Below are 16,244 nucleotides of genomic sequence, written 5' to 3'. Positions count from 1 at the left end.
ATAATTTCTGTATAAATGGACTACACTTGCTGGCAGGTCTTTAAAATGCTCTGTGAACTATCTGCAATGAGATAGTTTTTCTAAATAGAGAGATCATGTTTGTTTAAGAAGATTTCTTATATAAGTATGCCCTTCACATTAATTTATGACAGCACGCTACACAAGAATTGTAGTGTTGAGTTTTATTTTCAATTTTTTTCTTCTTATTGAGGTTCATCAACTAGCAAACAAAAACCCCCTACTTTTAAGCACCTCACTTTTCAACACAGATCAATCTGAGAATATTTATGCTATTAAAAGTAAATACTTTACTGTTTTTTAAAATAACTAATGTACTTCTCAGTACACATGCTAGGTATGGTTGCTGGAGTTCTTATTCTTAGTGAGGCACATACAGTTCACCTTTGATAAATAAGTTACAGTTGTAGATATTTTACTTTATCCAGAGATTCCTGAGGGGGAGGCACAGATAGGGAGGCAAAAACAATGCATTTCTCTTGAGTCTATTTTGGAAATTGTTGTAAAGAAGTCACAAGTAAAGAGGAAAATGCGTTCTTGTTTTATCAGGTGATTCTTGTGTCTCAACTCAGTTGTCTGGGAGCTACCATTCATAGTGTCCCAGGGACAGCACAGTGGTTAAATTTTTTTATCTCTTGTTTTCTCCTTTAAAGAACACTTGGATAAATAACTGAACTTTGTTCCTCTAGAAGCAAAAAAGTTTTGTTGGTTTTTTGGTTTTTTGTTGTTTTTTTTTTTTAACAGCACAGCTGGCATTGGCAGATGCTGTTTCAAACAACCAAGTAAAGTACAGGTAGTGTGGTATTATTGTGCAACTGAACTAAAGGAATTTTGCTGGATAACTGCTTGCCTGTTATTGTCATTGGCAAGTTACAGGTGATTTCCAAAGCTGTAGTCTGGCAGAGAAGTAAGAATTGTTTTTATGTGTATTTTTCAAGCCAAGACACACACTTTACTTTTACCAGTGTTTTTACAAAGATTCAAAATTACCACAACATTGTTGCTAAAAAAAAAAACCAGTTAATTTTAAAAGAAAAGGAGGTATGAAGGGAATAATGACACCTGAATGGCGCAGAGAAAACTTCTGTCAGATGAACTCCTGACAGAATCTGGCAGAAATTCAAAGTCTGGTTTGTCTCTAGTAATTCCATTAGCATTTCAAAAGTTGGTGATGTTCTGGGAATGACACAGGAGGGATTATTTTTAAAGTTAAGAATTAGTACTCTGAAGTGTTGCCTGTGCTAGGAATATTGTTGTCTTGCAATAGGTAAATGGACTGTATCTGAGACACTCAGTTTTCTATCAGATGTTTCTCTTCTTTATCTGTACTGGCATAATTCAAGTATCAGCCACCCTTCCTTGGTGTGAGTAGAGCTGTATCAGTATAAAACTGTATCTATTGATAGCTTATTTCTGCATAGAAGGAAACAACCTAGGAGCACTGGCCCAACTCCAGAAATTGTTTTTGATTATATTGCAGTTGCTGTGCATGTATAAACTATTCCTATTGGAGATCTTGCGCCAGATGAAAGTGACTTCAATCTAGTTTGTTTGCCCTTATCCATACAGCCCCATAAAACATTACACCAGTTCAGTTTCACAGGTTGCATTTGCCTTTGTAGGCAGCCTTGCTCTTTACACTGGCTTATTTCCATTTATGCTGAAGGATATAAACAATGAGTGTTTTGACAATGAAAATGTATCTTCTGTTCTGATAAAAGCCTAATCTATTCAGTTAACACTAAAACAAGTACCATTTGCTGTGAAGGTTAGAATATTTCCATCTGTGCACACCAGAACCTATACAGCAGCTGTCCCCATCCCGAGTCCTAACAACTCTGTTATTCAGCATGGAGTACAACTAGCAACTTTATAGATCAGTGTCTTGCCTCACTTTACTGCTATCCAGTACGTTACCTAAGAAAGAATTAGGAAGGCTGAAGTCAGAATATCAGAACTTGGATCACTTGCAAATAGGGTGATCTGCATGTGCTTGTTCTGTACAGATATTGTTGAATAGATTCTGCTCATCTCTGTTTTAAAGCTGCAAATGAGAGAGAGATCTTTGATTCCATCTTAAAATGTGGAATGGGGAAAAGAACTGAAAATAAATATAAAATAAGTCTAAGTATACTGCTCTCAGCCTGGGGGCAGTAAAGAAAGGACCTTGCCAGAGATGAACTCACAGGAACAGAAAGAGCCCAGAAACCTTTGACCATTCAGAGAACATTCACTAACTTTAATTAGCTGTTCTCTGTTCTGTGCTTACTGACTGTTTCTTTCACCTCTTGCTTGTCCATTCTACCTCTTCACTTCTACTTCTTTCCTGCATACTACATATGCTTCCTCCCACCCGATGTGCCCTCCTTACCCTGTACCTCCTTCTATGTTGTTTGCAAGCAAATGCCACCTGCAAAGTAGAGCTACTGTTACATTTACTGCAGTCCTGCTGTTTGTGCTGTGTGTGGACTTTTCCCCTGTGCTGTCTTACCTGTTTAGACTTGTTTTTTCTTTGTTGGGGACCTTTTACCGTTCTGTATATTTGCTCTATCCTGCATAAATGGAACTTCAATTTTCGGAAGTCCTTGTAAAACCTTAAGTATAGTTTAGAATTATGTTCTTTTATCCTGTTCTTTCATAAAAACCATTCATGGGCAAATGACCACCTTTAATGAGATGAAATATATGAGATTCCATGGGATAAAAAAGGAATTTTGCTCTTGCGGTTTTTCTATAGGTAAACCAGTGATTTAAAAGTATAATGTTACAGCTGTGGTTATATTAGTGTCCAGCATAATAGGATAGAAGTTTCAGAACGAATTTTCTATTTGCTGTGTTTGCATTGCACTTGCAGTGGTTTGCAAATTGCTGGTATGTTTTCCATGTCTTACAGCTATATAATTTGCTTTCTAGAAACCATTTTGATAGGTGTGGGTTGCTTGTCAGAAATCCGTTCCAGAGCTTGAGTGCAAAGGAAGCAGGGTACTTATGATGAATAAGAATGGATATCTTGAGGATAACAATCGATGTGGCATCTTCAAAAGCATGGCATTCTGGTAAGAATTTGCATGTAATTTATTAAAAACTACGTGATAATTCTCAGTAAAATGTGTTTGTGTCTCTCTCTGAGGATTTGTCTGATGAAATTTTCTTTTAAAATGTGAAAAGTAGGAGGATTGCTCTATATCATGAAGTATTTTAAATTCTGAAGCATTTTGCAACAACTTCACTTAGTGTTGACTTCTTGCATATAAAAATAGTGAAAGCATCTTTTTAGAAAAGTAAGTTATTTTAGAGAGGGAGTTAGTGGCCATTTATGGCTCACTGTTTGTGAGCCTGTTTCTCTGAATATTTAGAACTGAATATTTTTGAACTATCATTTTTTAAAAATGGCTTTTTTTCACTCAGTATAATCTCTTGTGGCATATTTCACCACTACACATGAGAATAATGTATTCTAATAGGCATTGCATCCAGCTTTGCAGGAGATACAAAACATGTAATTATTGCCAAGCTAATCATAGCTGGAAACTTTTAATCCTCATATTGGTCAAAAAGATATGGCAGCATGCTAAGTTACTACACTGGTACTACTTTGTTGGAAGTTTCACACCATTTAAATAATGTACACATTATTTAAAAGTGCAAGTAAAAACAGCAGTGAAAGTTTTACTGTAACTGCAGTGTAGCAGAAGTGATTCCTTTAAATTTAGTATTTGAAATAACTTAGGCCAACAATTCCCTAAGCAAAAATTCTTGTTTTCACCAAAGCCAAGTATATTCTTACCTGTGTATATACTGACTTTTTGAAATTAACAAAGAATTAATGCCTCTTTTTCTTCCTACTCTTTGAATCCCAGTGGTGGTTTATATTGAAGTGGAACTGGTCTGGTGGCAGCTGGCAGCTCTTAAAGCTTCTTGGTTAAGGGTATTTTGAGGTGCTGGATGTGCATATGCTCTATAGAAAAGAGCAGCACAGACACTGCACGTTCTTCTGGATGAATCAGTTTCATAGCTGAGATAGCTGTTCCAGAGCATGCTACTTCCAGTGAAATGAGGGTTTAGACCCACCTCAGGAACTCTTAATTTTGTCATGCCCTGCAGAAGGCAGCGGTGGCTCAGGAGCCAATTCACAAGCAGATTAGGTGTTAATCGGATAGGCTGTGCTGCTGGAGGGCTGGTGGCTAATGTCTGGGTGGGAACAGCGGGCCTGTCAGAGGCCTTAGCCCTGCTGAGAGGCAAGGATAAGGAGCTCAGACACATCCTTGTGCTAACACAGATACTTCCCATGGACACACAGGGAGAGCAGGAAAACACAGGGGTGTATTCTCGTGGGGCTGAGCACCAGCCAAGCTGACAGAGCTCAGCTGCTCTGGACTCCGTTGCATGGTATAGATGTAGATCATAATAGGTACCTAGGGCAGCATTAATTGAAACAGAGCATCCTCACTAAGATACTGGGAGAGGAAGGACAGAGAATGCCTGGTAGGTGAGCTCCTGAGAGGTCTGTGGCCACACTCCAAAGGTCTGATATAAGTGCTTAAGTTAGACTTAAAAAGATTAATGTAAGCAGTCTCCTTATTTGAAATTAGATTAGCAAGGAAGGTGACTAAGAGTGACTATTTAATATCCCTTTCTGTAACACTCAGTTTTTTTATTTTTCCTTTTGAGGTTGGAGGGAGACGAAATTTGGCCCTCAAAGCACTATGTACTCATTCCAGTGCCAAAGTACAAAACACAAATGAGCATCTTAAATTCAGGGGTATACTAGGTTTCCTTAACTGCACTTGGACAAATATGCATGTTAGATACATGAATGTAAACTTATAAATAAGTGCATCAGAGTAGGTATGTGGTTTTTTTTGACTGCTGTGATTCTGTGGGCTAATGTAGTAAGAAGCTAAGGGAGAGGAAGCTAGGCTGCTTACAACTTTTTTCTTTTTTCTTGCCAGGCTAATCTTTCACTCGGGTTCATTGCACGTTGTTTGGTTAATTATTTTATCTCATTTATATTTTAAACTAGCTTTTTGAGAGGGGAGGGGTAGGGGGAGAGGTGGCTAAGGGAGTGGTGGTAAGTTCTTAGTTTTAAATTCCCTCCAATTTCAAAGGAGGATATTGGTGAAGAAAAACCTAGTTTGCAATTTTTATGTCATAGAGGTATCTTATCTGTAGCTGCAATAGTTGTAAAAGTCAAGTCTGGAGTGTCTTTTTTTGTTGATCATTTCTGAGATGACTGTACTGACTGGTATGGTTTAAAATAAAAACAGTTAAGTTATTGACTCGTAAAAGAGTTGGCTGTCATTTACTGCTTAATTCCTCTTTTGCTGAATCATTTCTGTGATACGAACTTTTATTTGTGACACTTTAGTAGGTGCAGGCCTGAGGGGGAAAATGTTATAGTTCTTTCACAATTCATTGGTTTGTGGATATTTCTGTTATGTTGTTTCCACACTGAATGACTCATATGTTAAATGAACATGCCGGCCTCAAGGCATGCCCTCGCTATTGGAGCCCACAGTGAAACTTGATGCCATTGTGCATAAAAATGTGGAAGATGCTCATATCCGTTTGAATCTTGGGAAGATTTGTGCACTTCAGATGCATGTGCTAGCAATTACTCAACATGTATTCTTTCAAAAAGCTGATTGCTCTTTTTCACACTGTTGATTTGCTGAGTTTGTAAGCTACATCTGTCTTGTGAGCCCAAGCTGGAACTGAGAAACAGTAATTTTTAGTTGGTTTTTTTTTTTTCTTTTTACAAGGTGGTACGGTTTCATTGTATTAATTTCTGGACTATTTGATGAGAGGCTACATAAGTATCTGATTTGCATTGCCACCTGTGCAATTTTTATACTATTTTGACAGATTCAGAAATTGTTTTATTTTGGAAGTTGATAGCAGAGATCCAATGCTTTCCATATTGTGAAAACTATCTTATTAGTGTTAGATTGAACCAGTTGGACTCGATTACCTTTAGCTCTTCTTGAATTTTGGTTTCCTTACCCATTTGACTTTTCATTGCTTAATAAGAATGTGAAAGACGAAACGGATTTATCTATTGATAAAGTCACACAAATTATCATTTACATTACAGAAGCTTCACATCAGAATGTTGCTAGCAGCAGGCTCTTTAGTATCTGCAATAGGGAAAGAGATGTGCACTCACACTCACAGGTTTTGAAAAGTATACGAAATAAAACTTTTTTTATATTGTTTTGTGTCTTTTGGACGTTTGGACGTTTTTCATGTGCCATGAAAACTCTAAGCCTGCATTGATTCATGCAGTGGAAGTATGTGTATGGTGCCAGAATTTGTGTTCTGTGGTTTTGTTTTGTGGTTTTGATAGGAGTAAGACAGATTGCTGTGACAGGATAGATAAAACATATCACAAGTCAGGCATTTTGGCTTTTAAATAATGGTCCTGTTCTGTCATGCATAGTATGCAGTGGAGGAGTTTATGCCAAAGCAAACAGATACATTTATGGGAAGACCACTCTTTAGTATAAATTTTTCACTCAGCTTTACTCATGGCTGTACATTGGGTGCAGCTTTTTCTGCCTGTGTCCCTGCTTGTTTTAGTGAGGAGGCTGTCACTGCTCAGCTAACTCTGCTTTCACTGATGGAGAGCTTGTCTGTCCTGTCCCTTCTCAGCTTTGGCAGCAAGACTAGGCACATTAATGAAATGTGTGTGTATGTGTAACTGCTAGCAAAATCGATCGCAATTCCACAGGAAACACTGGAAGGCAATAAAAGCAACTATTTCAATCCTGTTTGCAGCATGCCCAGACCAAGTCACCTCAGGTCACTTAAGGATGTCTCACTAAAATGGTATTAAAACATAAAGTTATAACAGTTCTACTGTTCAGTCTTCAAGTGGTGTTGATGTATAGGCAAGAAGAAGGAGGTAGCAAAGTGAAAATACTTCAGAAATTACTTCAGTGGCCAGGCTAATGTGTTTGAAAGAATGGTGTGAAGGTGCAGAGGGTGGTGATGTTGTACAGCTTCATTTGCTTTTAATAGACCACAGTAACATCAGCAAGCCAGAAAGTGGGTGTGCTGGTGTATTCCATATGTACAGGTGTAAAAGCTACCTTGCTGGACTTCTCTCAGTCTCCTCTCTTCCTGCTCTTTGGCTTGTCAAGAGCCTTTCTTTGTTTGCCAGGAGAGATCCTGGAATCGTGCTCTGCAGCATGTACAGTTTTAGTCCTGCTCTCTCACTTTCCCACCTGTTCCAAAGCGTTTCTTCTGTTCCTGTACTGCGTGGTGAAGATGAGCAGCTCTCAGGTAAAGCTCGGGGGCTGAGTTTTGATGAGCAAATCCGGGTTTCTTACAAGTACAGAAGGAGCATCGATGTCAGGGGCTGCTGGTCCCGTCCTCTTCCTTTTCCCGTGGAATCCTTCGGTGTTGCTCTCTCGGGGAGGGAGGTGGTTTCACCAGTGTCAGTGCTCAGCCCTGCCAGTCAGCGGCACACGGACCGTGTCGCACATCCAAGTGGCCTCAGGGTTCCCCGTGCGATGTGTCCTCGAGGCAGACGCTTCTCCATTGGGATGGTGCCTCCAGCGAGAGGCTGCTGCCCGGGCTGCCGGCGTTAGGACCCGGGTCGTGCCTCGCTCTGTCCCCCGTCCGTCCCGGGGAGCGGCGGCAGCCGGGGCTGCAGGGACCTTTGCCCGCCGGTTCATATCAGCTTTCTTTGTTCGTTTACAGCAGAAACTTAGCTCTTCCTTCAGTGGTCATGCAAGGGATCGTGGCACGTGTTCACGTTCAAAGACGTGCTTTGGCTAATGTCGAATTTAATGCCTACTACGGGACTGTTACAGCAGCTACTATGTATCCTGCTGAACTCTTTGTAGTGTAATATTTGAAACAAGACCGTAAGAATAAGAGTTCTAACCATTAAATTAGAATTAGAGTGGAGCAGGAGTTGATATATTATCTGACACTTGGCTTCTGTAGTGCCTGTCACAAAGTAATGGCTCTTTAAACTGTACATTAATCATCAACAACAAGTTCAGAAATGTCTGTTTCAGTCCAGAAACTCTTATTACCAAATAAATAGCTTTGGTACTGTTTATTACCAAATAAATAGCTTTGGTACTGTTGGAATGAGCAAAGAATTGTCCTTAACAAGAAATTCCTTTACATCTAAATGAAGTAAGTTTACACCTTTTCTCCCATGAGTTTAGTTTATTGCTCTTGCCCACCTTCTACTTAAAAGGAAAAAAGCATGGGGCAACTTTGCAGGTAAATATCCAAAGGGGTATATTTCAAATTATGTACATTCAGATCATACCATCAAGCATATAAAAGCTTTAGAAAAGCAAAATGTCCCTTTTATTTAAGAAAGTGATGGATTTGTTAATGGGATGTGTTATTAAAATGATTACAGGTAGAAACTGCACAACCGAAAGGTAAATGTGCCGAGTGACAGTTCTTGCACTCAAATACACAGCCCATGAAAACAGCAAGACAGAGGAAGTTACCCAAGGAGAATAATTTTTATGTTCTTAGTATCCTGGTGGTGAATGGCCTGCTGCTTTCAGAACACAGATGATGTTGCCATTTGGGTTTCAGAAATTTTAGACAGCCTTTCTGCAGCCTGTTGCATTGTTTTTATTCCAGACAGCTTTCCTGTCATTGCTGGCAGTAAGGTTTTCTCAGACCCCCAGCTGCCCGTGGACTGAAATTCCCTTCTCTACCAGAACCAGAGCCTACACTCAAGTATCACCACATGAAGTTCATGTAACTCTTTAAATCTCTCAGTTTCTTGTGTCCTAGTACAGGCTGTATTCTCTCTATCCAAGAACGTGTTCCCAGGCAATCTTTCTGGTTCTTTGTGCTCTCTATGTTATTGACGTATGAGTCTTCACTTTTAATGTCTGTTGCACTGTGTGATGCTTTAGCCTTTTACTTCTGCCCTGTTTACCTGACCCAGCCTCTGACTAAGCCCAACCTTGCATTGACGGTGCTGGCAGCCTCTCCTGCTCCCCCACCTCCAGACAATATAATATTCTCTTTACCTTCCCAGATATGATGGAAAAAAATCAACCAAAATATATGAAGCCACATACTTGTGCTCTCTTTTCATTTTTACCATGCCTATCCTAATACAATTAAGAGGCTGCTTTCTGATAAAAAATTAAATGTTATATGTTTTATATAGGTTATAATGTTATAAATATTTTTGTAATTGCTAATACAACGGGGGAGTGTGGGTCTTAGTGTGTGCAGTGTGCAGTTCAAACTAAACCAAGACAATCTTACCAAGATAACCAAGCAGTATAGTTGTGGCTTGCTCAGGATTCAGTGCTTTAGCTAATTCTAGCTTGCTTGTCTGTGGGTGAATGGTAAGTAGTCAGTTTTTGGATGCTGGTTAGAAAGATTTGTGATGAGAATCCTTGTTCAAATAATCATTTTATAAAGTGATAAAGGGAACACTGTTCAATATCAGGTCTTTGAAACATAGACATATAGAGGTTATAGGAAACTGGCTGTGATTGGAAATTAGGAAAAATATATTTTAGATAGAACCTGCAGTGAGGGAGTAAACAAGTTCATCATGCTGTTTTTAATTTTTCATGTATTTGCCTTTACTGCTCACATAAAAGCTCAATGTGTCCAAACTTTAGTTGTTTCAAAACCTTCTAAACACAACTACTGTTGTTAATGAGCTATTAATAGTATTTAATGCAAACTGTAGGAAGTTACTGTGAGATTGTAAAATATCAATATTGAAATCAAGTTGCTATTCCTTTTTTAAATTTATATTTTTTACATAGGGATTATCATATTTGCTTAAACCATAATACAGTTTCCCCATTTGACTAGTAAATACCTCCTAATGCTTCAGCTGATGTTAGCTACAAGTAAGTTGCTTCCTGATTTCTCTGTGTAGTAACATTTAATTTATATTGTCATTGATAGCGACACTGTATTTAGATTAATAACTGAATTTCCATGATAATTGATATGAATGGGTTATAAAAGATGTGAAAAAAATATCTCTTCTCAGTTTTGAATTTTCCACACTTCCAGTATTTCTTTGTATATTTTCTTGTGTTGTAAGATAGCAAGCATACAAATGTGTGATCTGACCTCTCTAGAGCAATTACTTTACATGTCCATGCATAATATTCTGTATTTGAAACTTTCTAATTTCTCTTCATAGGATCTTTTCTTTGTTTATTACTGTTCACACTTGAACCCTGCCCATATCTTTGGTATCTTTTTGGAGAAAGTGTGACCTGTACCTCATATGAGGTTTTTTTTTTTTTCTGGTAAGGTCATAGCACTGATTTTTATCATCTTATTAGAATGGTTTTCTTCTAATTGTCTTGCATTGTTTAAGCTGTCTGTTTTATTATTTTAATTTTGATTGTAGTGGTGTGTTGAATGGAGATTTTTCACTAAACTGCTGAAGTGGGCCCTGGTTCCTTCCTGAGACCAAAGCAACTGGAGTGTTTTCCCATTAGGGGATAACTGATCTAATGATTGACTTCCATTAAACAGGTGGAATCCTACCACCCCCTTGCATGTGACACTGGCATGTAGGGGTAGGACAAGGGTTAATGGCTTCAAACTGAAAGGAAATAGCGTTAAATTAGATGTTAGGAAGTAATTCTTTACTGTGAGTGTGATGAGGGTACTGGAACAAGTTTCCCAGAGAAGTTGTGAATGCCCCATCCCTGGAGGTGTTCAAGGCCACGTTGGGTGGATCTTCAAGCACCTGGTCCAGTGAAAGGTGTTCTTACCCATGGCAGAGAGGGTTGGAACTAGGTCATCTTTAAGGTCCCCTCAAAACCAAATTATTTTATAATCCTATAACCTGTCTAATTGATATAGATAATTAAAATAACTCCTGAAATGGGGAAAGGACTTTATAGCTTGTGGCCCTTGTCTTTTGTTTTTCATGTAAGTTATCTTGGCCAAACTTGTAAACAGATAAGTGTTTGTGCTTGTGAGTAAGCAAACATAAGACTGTGAGTAAATTAAATCTATGGGAGACAAATTGATGTTAGTCACTAACATTTAATCTGGAATCTTTGTAGGTAACTGTTACCCTCCCCTTGCCTAACACATCGAGTTTTATTGCTGTAAGTTCCTTACAGTTGTGTCTTTAATTTGAAACCTCTTAAAACACAGACTGGTTTTTTTAATGGGTTTATTTTAATATGTGCCTGTTATCTATCAATCTGTCATAATTTAAACTTGATCTAATGTTTCTGAGGTCGACTTAGTAATTTTGGTTAAATTAATAATTTTCCTTGATTCTGAGTAACTGAAATAACTGCAGATTTTATGCCATGATACTTGCTCCAGTTACTGAATTATTAATGACTGTACCATAATACAGGACCAAATATGTCCTTTTCAGCATTTTGCGGTTAACTCTTTGCTATTAATGACATTTATTGTAATGAAATCAAATAATTTAATTCAATATTTTTCCTGGTTAGATTTTGATCAGATTTTGTTCTATGACTGACTGTGTCCTCATTTTTTTGTTGATTGGCTTCAGGAGATGTTTTTCTCTTACTTTGGGCTTTGAAAGAATTTTTTCTGTTATCTAGAGCAAGAACTAGATCATCACCAGTAGCAGTTGTTCTATTCTATTTTCATTTTTACATGGTGCCTGCTATGATTTCTGATTACTGTTTATGCAGCCCATTCCAATGTCTGATCACCCTTTATGTGAATAAATTCTTGGTGATATCCTGATTCTTCCTAATATTCCTATTCTCCCTTCTCTGCTTTTTAGCTATGTTGATTTGTTTTGGGTTTGCCCATGATTCACAGTGGGGAGAAAAAAGCTGGTGCCTGCCATGAACACATTCCAGGTCTTTATTATAGGATTGAGGACTTTAGTAAATACCACAGTTGAAGTTAGTGCACAGAGCTGTGCATCATCCACCAGGCGTATGTGCATAATGCTATGATAATTGCATGATCAGGATCTGTTTAATGAAATACTGTATAGCATTGTAAGACTGTGTTTGTATAATTGTAAAATAACTAGTTCCTATAGTGCTTTGCATCATGCAGACATGTGCTGTAAAGAATATCTGCAATTTTAAATCTTAGCAATGTAAATATAATAGAGTTGAAAGTAGAAAATATGCACAGAGGAGGAATGAAATACTAGTAGTCAGGGGGAACATTCATACTTTAGAGATCCAACTCATGTAACTAAATCAAAAGACTGATTTCTTTAGGCCATTTCCACAGCATATGCAGACACTCCTTCACAGGACATTTTGCAGTGTTTCAGGAGTTCCTTCAACCAAATCTCTCTCAAGGGGCCTCTCTCTATTTACTGTAGGGTAGGATCTGTCTCCTACATCCCACTCTTGCTTACTTTAGACATTTGAAAACAGGTGATGTGTATATAACTACTTATCACACATTTTGCTCATAGGGGCTGTAGGGGCATGTTAGTAAGCTAGATTTCAGAGAAAGCTTTGAACAACAGTAATGCAGTGTGTTTTCAGATATTTAAGGGAGTTTCCATAAAGTGTAAGGTGCAAGACAGAAAAAGGCACAAGAGGTTTGTTTGAAAATACAGCATGTGGGTGTGAGAGGAGTTGGAAACTGGACTCCTGACACTGAATGGCAAGTGGGAGATAGGAAGGGAAGAGAAACAAGAAACATCCCTGAATTTTGGGGTTTTTTTTAGCAGTAAAAGTAGAGGGTTTTTAAAGTGTTTTAGCCAAACCCAACATAATAATCAAATTAGACACTATGATCTAATGGTCTTTTCAGCTTAACACTTTATGAAAATGGGCCTGGTTTCAAACATGAGCAAACCACAGCTGTTTTCCTGACAAAGATTAAGGAGCAATAGGTGTGATAGTGATAAGCAAGGATGTACCTTGAAAGTGAAGACAAGTGCTAGATGCTGCAGAAGTAGCCAGGGAGACAGTGATGTGTTCTCAAAGTGCTTGACTAGGATAGGGGTCTTTGCAGCAGTTCTCTCAGTGAATGTGTGTGATATTTGGCTGTGTTTGTCAAAAGCAGAATGAAAAAAATGTTGCTGAATCAAAAAGCAGAGAGCAAAATCTTGCTGAATCAAAACATGATGATGATGATTAACCTGATTGAATATTTGAGCTGATTGGGAGGATTAAGAAAAATACCATCTTGAAAATGTTGCATTGAAAATATCTGCAAATTATGAATATGAATCTTGGGATTTGGAATCTCTTTGGGATGCAAGGTGATGGTAGAGTTACATGTGTGAGCAATAGGCAGGGTGATGGTATAGCTGTGCAACTTTGTGTGTGTCACCAACAGTTAAATCACTCATAGGAAAAATTGTAAAGATCTATCCTCAAAATTGTGTTATTTATTATTTGATGCTCTTCACTCCTACAACTGCTTCCCACATAATATTGCATAGAATATTTCCCCACCTGCCACAAAGGACTGGGCATTAATTGTTGAGTTTGATTTGTAATGTCACAGTGGGGTGCCTAGCATGAAAAGATGTATTTTGCATTTGCTGGGAAGGCACTGATCTTTTCATTTGGTTTCTAGTAATGGTGAACACAGATACAGTAATTTCCTTACAATTAAATTATGAAATCAAGTCTTCTAATAGCAATACTCCATAGTATTTCAGTAATAATTAATTGATTCTGTTCCTTATTCTGATTCTGCCTGATGATATAATAATTCCCTCCAGGAGGTGGAAGCTTTCAGTTTGCTTGGGAATTTCATAGCCAGGTCCCATACCAGCAGTCATTTGTCCTTCCCCCTTCAACATGTACCAGAACTCACAGGTTGAGGAAGGACAGAGGAAATACATTTGCTCTTGGCTAACTTCCCAGTGGTGTGAAGTTGTGTGGACATGATAGCAAACAGGTGTGAATTAAAACTGTTTCTAGGCTTTTCTGACTTAAACCAGAGATAAGGCTGCTTTAGTATCAAGTAGGCATTACCTGAAGAAAAAATCCAAACAGCTTTTTTTTTGTTGTTTTTTGTTTTTTAATAAATTTCTGCTACGTGTGGAAATCTAAACTGTTAATGTATGTTTTGCAAGAGCAAGAAGAAGGGTTGTCTTAGGTTAAAAGATTAAAAAGATAAAGCTTCAGGGAAAGAGATTTAAACCTGCCTTTCTTTGGAAATGTAACTCTGGCAAGGAATTTTGTATTAATGGCCCATCAATGGTTTCAGGTTGTTCTAAGAAAGAGCAGTGATAGCCAGATAAGGCAGTAAATTACTCTGCTTGTTAAAAATTTGTGAAATCATTAATTCATTGAGCAAACATACCCCATGGACATACTGGGCCCTGGGACTGGGACCTCTGACTGCACAAGGCTGAGCCCTGCTGGCTGCATCTTCCCCCCAGGTCCCTGTGTGCCTACAGAGTAACCCCAGGTTTGAGGCTGTAACTCTCTGGAGATAAAATAACCAAAATCTGACACTGTATTTAAAGTCGGGTGTTGTAGACTCTTTACTATGTGCCAGTTTCAGACATACATGTGGGATATAACTGGGAATTCAATATCAAAGTAGTAGTAAAGGTTTTGTTATCTGTCCTGAGCAAACACCAGTTCTAAAAAAACAAACACATTTCCTTTCTTCACAAATTTTGGAAATCTCATCTGCCTTGCATATCTGTGAGTTTCCTTAAAAAACTTTTTATTTATTTTATTAAAAATAATAAAACAAATTACATATATCAATAAAAAAGCAGCAGCACACAGGAGGTGAGCAAACACACTGCAGGTACTTGTGTTTGCCTGAAGGGGAATGTGCTGTGATCAATTAATGCTCTATAAATCTCTTGGTGTACAGCCTTTGCTGTAGCTGAAGCATTTTAGGGTAAAAACAGAGATCTTGTAATGGTCTAGGCACTGAGATTATTTTTCTGTGATTAGTTTAGTGTCTCTTTAATTAGAGCTGTGTGCTGTGTTACCTGATTTCATTCTTTTCCTCTTTACATATTTAGGACCTAGTCCTGCAACTGGATTTGTTTAAATGGAGCTCGATAGCCTGGGGGCCTGATGAAGTTCCTGGGACTCTGGTGACTGCAAGTTCTCACTCTGAAGATTTGATTGTAGGCCTGAACCTAAATTTCTATTTTGTTCTCCTGTCTATTTGCTTCTAAAATGATGGAAATTATCCTTTAAAATGGTGATGTCTTTAAGTCTCATGCACATCCACTTAAGTAGTGTTCAGTGTTTGGGATGTTGACAGACATTGTTAAAATATTTCTATTCTGTTGTGTGCCTGAACATCAAGATTGCTCTGATTGTTGTGTTAGATTTTTACATTTAGTGGCTTTCTTCCTAAAATGGAGATCATCACCTGTGTTTTCAATCGTTGTGGTATTTCTCTTAACTCAGATTTTTAAGTCAGAGTAACTGTTGAAACTGTTCAGGTTATTATAAGTAAATTTGTTTATTTCTTGCTGGATAAAAATATTTTATTTTGCAAACTTGGTAGCCTCGTATTACTGAAAGCTTTCAATATGATGATACTGTGATGTAATAAAATAAGCAGGAAAAGACATTACCTTTTATTAGCTCTCCTGTTGCTTTTCTATTCCTATGGCTGTGGTTACACAACATCAACAGAGTGAAGATATTTTTTATTTTTTTTGTGAGCCAGTGAATACCTTTTGTTGACAATGAGTGCTGTTCCCTGTCCTATTCCATACTGCAGTTTTACTGAATACTAAAGTTATAGCCCTGATAGAAGCTATAGACAGGACTTTGAAAAATCACATATAGAGTGCAATCACAAATAGAGTGTGAGAGGAGAAATAGATGTGTTCTATCTCTATACATGTTAGTATTTATACTGTATATATTTTTAAAGCAAGTATGTAGCAGTGTACGATACTTAGGAGATTAAAAGATCCAAAACTTCCTTTCTATACAGAGAATCAGAAAAACTTTTTTTGTTTTTGTAGGCTTATTGCAATGATATTAAGGAGCTTCACAGTATTTGGTGAATTTTTGCATATTCCCAGAACAGAAAAGCACCATTGTTCTGTTAGACCAAGGAGAAAACTGAGCCACTTGTTTAGTCGCTACTAAAGTCAATGATACTAAATGGATTCTCCTGCCTTTTAACCTTGTGCCTCCGGCTCCATTTTTCCCTCAAGACCCAAACCTTCCATTATCATCCTGTGCTTTGCATTTCTATGTGAAAGGCCCAAGGTGTTTCTGTTGGGACTCCCAGAAAATGAGGAAGGTGAGGTTGTTTGGCCATCTGCCAGGGTG

The 16,244-nt window shown here is 37.9% G+C and overlaps 1 long non-coding RNA gene across 1 annotated transcript in view; it reads left to right on the top strand.

Annotated features, from left to right (window-relative positions):
- Window positions 1-15,538, top strand: part of LOC130257814 (uncharacterized) — a 30,621-nt gene extending 15,083 nt beyond the window's left edge. Inside the window, exons 4-5 of the long non-coding RNA XR_008841387.1 lie at window positions 2,932-3,074; window positions 14,966-15,538. This is a non-coding gene — a long non-coding RNA (uncharacterized LOC130257814). The remainder of the gene's footprint in view (window positions 1-2,931; window positions 3,075-14,965) is intronic.
- Window positions 15,539-16,244: the final 706 nt, after the last annotated feature.

The sequence above is a fragment of the Oenanthe melanoleuca genome, chromosome 1, assembly GCF_029582105.1.
Source record: "Oenanthe melanoleuca isolate GR-GAL-2019-014 chromosome 1, OMel1.0, whole genome shotgun sequence".
In the NCBI taxonomy this organism is placed as follows: domain Eukaryota; kingdom Metazoa; phylum Chordata; class Aves; order Passeriformes; family Muscicapidae; genus Oenanthe; species Oenanthe melanoleuca.
This window is presented reverse-complemented; position numbering and strand designations above follow the sequence as displayed.